This window comes from Dipodomys spectabilis, unplaced genomic scaffold (genome assembly GCF_019054845.1).
Source record: "Dipodomys spectabilis isolate Male_0828 unplaced genomic scaffold, ASM1905484v1 ptg000355l, whole genome shotgun sequence".
Lineage (NCBI taxonomy): Eukaryota > Metazoa > Chordata > Mammalia > Rodentia > Heteromyidae > Dipodomys > Dipodomys spectabilis.
Genome location: NW_024871032.1, coordinates 2,067,710 through 2,075,997, shown reverse-complemented (window position 1 = coordinate 2,075,997; position 8,288 = coordinate 2,067,710). Strand labels below are relative to the sequence as shown.

The window sequence follows — 8,288 nt, the reverse complement described above, 5'->3', positions numbered from 1 at the left end:
AGTGACAGTGGGATGATCAAGAGAGCCTACTGGATATAAAGGGAATGGTTAAATGCACAGGGAGTTGCAAGGAAGCCAGGCCATGCCTGCATGGGGTGATAAGGTGGCTACAAAAGATCTAGGACATACCAGATCAGATGACCTAGAAAGCTGTTCTGTCAATTGGGACAAATGCTACAATACTTATAGTGGTATGTGGGACTTTCTTCCAACAGTGAGTTCAATTCTATATACATATTCATTGTGCTTTGGGAAATATTGAAGAAAAATTCGGCTCCATTAACATAAAAATTCTACTGAGGGCTGAATATATTTGACAAAATACATAAGAAATATCGACACTGGAAAGTATAAGCCATCATCAATAGAAGAAAGAAGGCTTATATAGATTGACAAACACAAAATCAAGAAGCAATTAAATCAGTTATATGGAAATACATGTTATATTCATTACGTTTTATACAGTATATTATATGATATATAAGATCAAATATGATTTTTCATACTACAAGGGCTTTTAACTTTTTCAATCTTAAGTATTTTTTCACATAATATTAGTGTAAAATATTATTGGGGAAAGTGGTAATATAACTTTGATTATAATTATATGAATATATATTTTTGTGTTTCTAGATATAACACTGATTATAAATAGATGGATAAATATAAACATATATTTGTATATCTGTCTGTGAGGTGAATATAATGAAACAGGCTACACGATGTATAAAAAGGCAGTTATGAGTTAGTATATGAGACTCAGGCCTGCAATCCTAGTGATGTGCGAAGCTGGGTTCTGAGTTTTAGTTTCTCTTACCCCCATGCCACTAGATTTTCAGAGAAGACCTGGTCCCTCGAGTGTAGCCAAGCGACACGTATGCAGTAGGATCACACTCTGTGACCCCAGAGGAAAGTCAGTAGAAATCAGGACAAGCCTCTTATGCTATGACAGTCTACTCAGTTCCTTTGACAAGATGGCCATCTGTAGAACATCAGATGGAAAGTTGGCATTCCCTCCCAAAATGTTTTTGACTATCCTGAATTAAACCTTATTTCCCTTCCCAAGCTGCAAACACATAGAAATATGCCAAGGGCTCAAGAGAGATGGACAAAGACTTACAAATACATAAAATTATATACTTTTTTTGGGGTCCGGTTGTCAGCTTGAACTCTGGGCCTGGGTGCTATCCATCAGCTCTTCAGCTCAAGGCTAGCGCTCTACCACTTGAGCCACAGGGCCACTTCCAGCTTATTTTCTTTTTGCTTATGTGGTTCTGAGGAATCGAACTCAGAGCCTCATGCATGCAAGGCAAGCACTCTACCACTAAGCCACCTTCCTAGCTCCAAAATTATATACTTTGTTTCAGTAATTCAATGACAAATCATCAAAGGCATATCTTGAATTTTCTTTTTTTAGTGGAAATGGGAATATACACTGAGTGCATTAGGGAGTAGGTGATAGTTAGGATGCTGAGTTGTGGAATGGACTCCTGGGCATGGAAGACACTTGCCTTGGAGAACTTGTGTGGAGATGTGTCTCTGCACACAGTTTCACAAAACAATGCCCATAACTTGTATGATGTCAATAGCAGCAAATAGGTGTCAGGCACTGATCTTGCTCTGAGGTGGACTCAGCAACACAGAAAGGCACAAAGAATGAGAGGGAATGACTGCTAGCCACCAGACATCAGCTTCAAGTGCTGTCTTGACCAGAAGCTAAGATAAATTGAGCTGGAGAAGGCTGATCCCTATGCAAGGCTCCTGAGCACTAAGGACCAGGCACTATTATAGGTGTTGGAGAAACAAGTGAATGTGGCTCTCTCCTCATCAATTTCATGCTGAAAAGAAAACCAGAAATCATAATGATAATTTTTATAAATCAGAGACATGACATTGGTAGTTTTGTGGCAACAACTTCACAGTGGTTATGTGAGGAGATATTCCTGAGGAGGAGATACTTAACCTGAGAGCCATCATCCATGCAATTAACTAGAAGCAGATACTCCAGGCAGTAAGAGCAGCAAGTACATCCCTCATTGATGGGAAAGGATGTAACTTGCTTCAGAAAAGGAAAACATCACTGATGTGCTTGCTCGTGAAGTAAGAATAAAAAGGTACAATGAAGAAAAAAAGATCAGACATGAAGATCTGAATAAATTATATAGATATTGGATGCTGCGAGTTACAAGAAGAAAAATTCTGATGTTATTCTAAATCTGACATAACCCACTGGAACCAAAATGCTCACATAGTACCTAGACACATCTGATTCACCTAGAGAACACTTTTAAAAAGTGATTCTAGCCAGGTTCTGGTGGCTCACAACTGGAATGCGAGCTACTCGGGAGGCTGATACCTGAGGATCATGTTTGAAGCAAGCCCAAACAGGAAATTTGGAAAGACTCATCTCCAATTAACCACCAAAATTATGGACTTGAAGCTGTGGTTCAACTGGTAGAGCACTAGCCTTGAGAAAAAATTAAAGGACAGCACTCAGGCTCTAGGTTCAAATCCCTGGACTTCACAAAACAAAAAGTCAACAAATAAAATTTGGTGCTCAGTCGATCATCACTTAGCATTCTACTTCAATGTATTTAGTATGAGCCTAAGAAGTTACATCTTTAGCAAATGCTCTCCCCTCATATTCTGCTTCATTACCAGTATTCAAACCCCTGGCATTACCAAAGTCTCCTCCCAGTTAGCATAGCAGTCTACAACTGGGAATTAATAGATATATTTTTATTAATCATAATCTATCCACACACATCAAATGAGTAGTAGCCACATTCCACTATTCTGAATGTTTTTTCTCCCCCTTTGAGTTAATAAACCTTACCATTAAAAACTATAGAATACTTATTAAATTAAGTCAACAGTCATTATTCTTCCACCCAATCTTGTAACCTAATTTATGTGTTTTTTTTTGTTTCTTTGATGTTGGTGCCCTGTATCTTGTATGTACATTTCTCTAGCTTTGGGAGGTGAAGGGAAAAAAACCAAATGCTTAACTAGGGATACAGTTTGACCCATTTTAACAATGAGATCAAGACACTATGTTCAAAAACGAACTTTACAATTTAGGCAGGGAGTGGGAAGGAGGGATGGAAAGGAGTAGTTGTGGAGGTGGAAGGGTAGGGATGGTAGGGGAAAAACAAAGGAGGAAGTATCAATGCTTGAGAGGAAATGAACTCATTACCTACCTTATGTAACTGCAATCCCTTTGTACATTATTTTTACAAAAAAAAAAACGTATTAAAAAAGATGAAAAGACCCAGAAATAAAACTACATACTTACAATCATCTGATATTCGACAAAAGAGTGAAAGATGTAATGTGGAAAAAACATAGTCTTGCCGGGTGACTGTGGCTCATGCCTTTAATCTAGCTAATCAGAAGGCTGAGATCTGAGAATGGTTGTTGAAAGCCAGCAGGGCCAGGGAAGTCGATGAGACTCTTAGCTCCAATAAACCACAAGAAAATGGGAAGTGGAACTGTGGTTCAAGTACTAGCCTGGAGATGAAATGCTGAGGGGTAGCTCCGAGGCCGAGAGTTCAAGCCCCACGACCGACACACACACAGACACAGACACAGACACACAGACACACAGACACACAGACACACAGACACACACACACACACACACACACACACACACACACACCACACATACACAGACATCATAGCCTCTTCAACTATTGGTGTTGGGAAAACTGGACATCAATAGGCAGAAAACTGGAAGTGGATCTCTGCTTGCACTAACATCAACTCAAAATGGATTAACTACATTAAAATCAGCCAAACTACTATAAGACAGAAAAAGGGTGACATTAGAACTTATAGGTACTGAGGTGGAAGCTGGGCAGCTGCACCCCGAGCACCGGTAGTTGCGCTCCAGATCCTGCAATCTCACACTGCGTGCCTTGACCCAGTAACTGCTTACTCCAGTTGGCCCCTGCAATGGGCGCCATGCTTCCGGCGGCGCTTGGCGCTCAGGGCAGCTCTACTCACCACCCTGGCCCTGCTCCTCAGGCCACCGGTGACGAGGGTCCCATCTTGCAATGCGAGCACTGTGATGGGATCGTGCTGGCCCAGTGCAAGCCTCTGCCTGCAGTGCCTGCGTTTGCCGAGCTGGTGCGCGAGCCAGGCTGTTGCAGCTGCCTGACATGTGCTCTGCGGGAGGGTCAGCCGTGAGGTGTCTACACAGAACTCTGCAGCTAGGGGCTCAGCTGCCAGCTGCCACCAACTGAGCTACGCCCACTGCAGGCGCTGCTGGATGGCCGCGGGTTCTGCGCCAATGCCAGCGTCCTGGCCAGCTGAGCGCCTACCTGCTGCTGCTGGCGCCCTCTGCCTCAGGAAATGCTAGTGAGTCAGAGGAGGACGTAGGCACGGGGAGCTTGGAGAGCCATGCGCCTCCCAGCACACATAGGGTGCCTGACTCCAAGTTCCATTCCATTCACGTGAAGCTGGACACCATCAAGAAAGGTCACGCAAAGGACAGCCAGCACTACAAAGTCGACTATGAGTCCCAGAGCACGGACATCCAGACCTTCTCCTCGGAGTCCAAACTGGAGATAGAATATGGTCCCTTCCTTAGAGAGATGCAAGACACCCTGAATCACCTGAAGTTCCCCAATGTGCTGAGTCCCAGGGGTGTGCACATCCCCAACTGCCACAAGAAAGGATTTTATAAGAAGAAGCAGTGTCGCCCCTCCAAAGGCAGAAAGCGGGGCTTCTGTTGGTGCGTGGACAAGTATGGTCAGCCCCTCCCAGGCTTCGACAACAAGGGCACGGACGACTTGCACTGCCTCGGCATGCATAGCCAGTAAACCCCACTGCATCAGTTAAATTGGAGCTCCAATACGCCTTACTTTACACAAAAGACTGCCACGGACAGAACAGTACCTGCCTACAGCCTCCACTTACATTACTTTTTGTGATGACCTGGTTTTTTGTGTGTTTTTTAAAGAAAACCAAAGTTTAGACAGAGACTTTAGAAATGTCTATTGTTCCTTTAAATGGTAAAATTGAGCATCTTTCCACTTTTCAGTAGTCAGAAAAGAAAATTAATTTCTCTGTTGCTTTCTGTAAAAATAACTGATACTCCTGCCCAAAGCAGCGGACTTGATCCCCTTCTAGAAACCTCTCCACATCTGCCCATTGGAACAGCTGACCTTCTGCCTCCCTCACTTCAGTGGCTATTGTAGAAGACACCTCCTCGTTGCCCTCCGCACTGCTCAGGCTTCATGGAGAACAGGAAGGTCAGAAACTCAAATCACCTGGACATCTCTACCATACACGAGACCCCTGGGCCTCCTGATACTATCTTTGATTCCAAGCCATGGACCCCTGGGCCACAAAGCTTCTTCATTATCTGCAAGTGACTTGATCTGCTTGGAAAATACTGGAGAGATTGAGGTGGAATATAACTGACCAAGAAAGTTCTATAAAACTGACCCAAAAAAGTTCTAGTACATTCTGGGAAACTTGTAAATGCAGATCTTCCTGACCTACCTCCATTAGGCAGCTTTTCAAGGATGGAGCCCAGTGGAAGGCCCAGGGTGGCCTTGGCTGTGGTCCAGCAGGGCATGGGGGAGGCTGGGGGTGTACCCCACACCTCACAGGCCTCACCAGTAATGGAGTAATCGCTCTGGAGACAACAACAACAACAACAAAATGTTTTCTAATTTAACTCCTAGTTTGGGGTTGAGGATAATAAACTGTTTAAAGGCAAAAGTTTATATTCACCCCTCATCTTTATTCTTGGCCTAACAAAACAATGGTGTTTAATGTTATCTAAACAGGAAAGATGAACAGCTTGTTGAGAGAGCCTCATAGGGCACTGGGAACATGTAGAGAATACCTTGTGTTTGTTGAACTTGGAGTCCAACTCATACTTTATAATTCACACATGTATGCAGAGAGAGAGAGATATGTTCTCAATGGTTAACATTGTATACAGCATAGCCCAACTATAATAGGATTCATACTAGATAATCCTAGATAGTGTTAATTACTAGAAGGTGTAACTATGGTTGTGATCAGGAGAGGACACTCAGTCCAGGCTGGGCTTTTCTCTCCCCAAGGCCAAACCCATGGCAGTGTTGGGTGTGTGGCGATTGTCCTGCCCTACACAGCAGAGAGCTCTCCTTAAGAACAAAAAGAGGTCTCAAGACAGTCTGCCTACCTATTACGAGCTTTCCTTTTTTTTTTAAATTTTTTTTGGGGGAAAGTATTTTTGAAAAATTTTGTCTTGTGATGTATTTATAAAAGTAAATAAAGTTTTACCATCAAAATAATAATTAAAAAAATACTTATAGGTACTGGCAGGAACTTCCTGAATAGAATCCCAGGGGCATAACAGATAGGAAAGAAACCCAACAAATGGGACTACATCAAAGGAAAAAACCTACACAGGCTAGAGACATAGCCACTAAACTAAAAAGACAGCCAACAAATTGGGAAAAGATATTTACCTGCAATACATCAGACAAAGGGCTAATTTTCAATGTATACATGTATCTCAAGAAACTACCCCTCCCAAAACTAATAAACGAATCACCAAATGGGCAGAGGAGCTAAGGAGAGACTTCTCATAAGAAGAGGTAAGAATGGCAAAGAAACATATCAGGAAAGGTCCATCATCCCTGGCCATAAAGAAAATATAAATCAAAGTAATTCTGAGATACCATCTTATCCAAATATCTTGAATTAGACAACAAATGTTGGTGGGGAAGTGGAGAAATTAGAAAATGACAAGGACATTTGCACAACCATGTTCCTTGCTGCTCAATTCACAGTGACAAGAAATGTACATGACCCAGATGCCCCACAATAAATGAATGGAACCAATAATTATGCCATCTATATACAATGAAATTTTACAGAGCCATTAGAAAGGATAAAATAATGTCATTTGCAGGGAAATGGATGACACTAGAATAAATCATGTTAAGAAAGTTTAGCCAACATCAAATTGACAAATGGTACCTGTTCCCCTGATATATGGAAGAGAGGTTTAAAACACCATGGGATATGATATACTGAACAGGATTCTAGACATCATTTACAGTAAGAACAGAAGAGGAAGCATTTGGCGAAAATCACAAAGTTATAATACCCAAGCACCTTTTCTACATAATACTATATATATATATATATATATATATATATATATATATATATATATATGTATATATATATAATATATATGTATTATATTATATATATATATATATTGAATTGCAATGATAAGGAAACAAGGGAACTTTTCTTAATTTGTCTTTTCATTTTCTAATGAGTCTGTATTCTTCACCTAATATACAGGGAAGATGGGGGAAGGGCACAGAATTAGTGGGAAGTGGGTGAAAAAATGCAGCAGCAGAGCCCTCTGGCTCTACTGGACATTGATGAAAGTGAACCATGCAAGTCGAGGGTCAAGATGGGAGGGAGGGTATGGAAGAGAATGTGGGAACAGATGAGATTATGTAAAAGGAAGGAAATGTACTAGTTACCTGACATACAGAAAGGTAACCCTGCTCTATATAGCCGCTAAAACATTTTTTTTTGAAGAAAAGTGTTCCCAAATGAGAACATATGAGAATAAGAAAATACAGAGCAGATAATTCTTTTTTATGTCCTTGGTACCTGATAGTTTCAATCAATAGCTATTGTCCTACCAACTGAGTCATACCTCTAAACCCAAAAGTCCTTACAATATTCAAATTTTTCATTGATTTCTTCATATTTTCTATTTTCTTTTTCATATGTGTGTGTGTGTGTGTGTGTGTGTGTGTGTGTGTGTGTGTAAGAAATGGAGTGTGATCACAGGATCTAGGTGCTATCCCTGAGCTTCTTTTTTGCTCAAGAGTACACTCTACCACTTGAGACAAAGCTTCACTTCTGGATTTTCTTGAACAGTTTATGGGAGATAAAAGATTCACAGGGACGTTTTGGCACCACTAGATTCAAATCATCATCTTCAGGTCTCAGCCGCTGGAGTAGGTAGTATTATAGGCATGAGTCAAGGCTTCTGGCTTATGAATTGTTGTCCCTTTTTTAAAAAGATGGTGCCAGTGGCTCATGCCTGTAATCGTAGCACCACAGGAAGCTGAGATCTGATAGTTGAGGTTTAAAGACAACCTGGGTAAGAAAGTCTGTGAGACTATTATCTCATAAACTGGTTAGCAAGAAACCAGAAGGGGCACTGGCTCAAACTGGTAGAGTGATAGCCTTGAGCACAAAAAAACAAGGACTGCCCCCAGGCCCTGAGTTCAAGCCCCACATATAAA

At 41.4% G+C, this 8,288-nt stretch overlaps 1 pseudogene; it reads left to right on the top strand.

Annotated features, from left to right (window-relative positions):
• The first annotated feature begins 3,966 nt into the window (after positions 1–3,966).
• LOC122095509 lies at positions 3,967–4,886 on the top strand (annotated as a pseudogene).
• Positions 4,887–8,288: the final 3,402 nt, after the last annotated feature.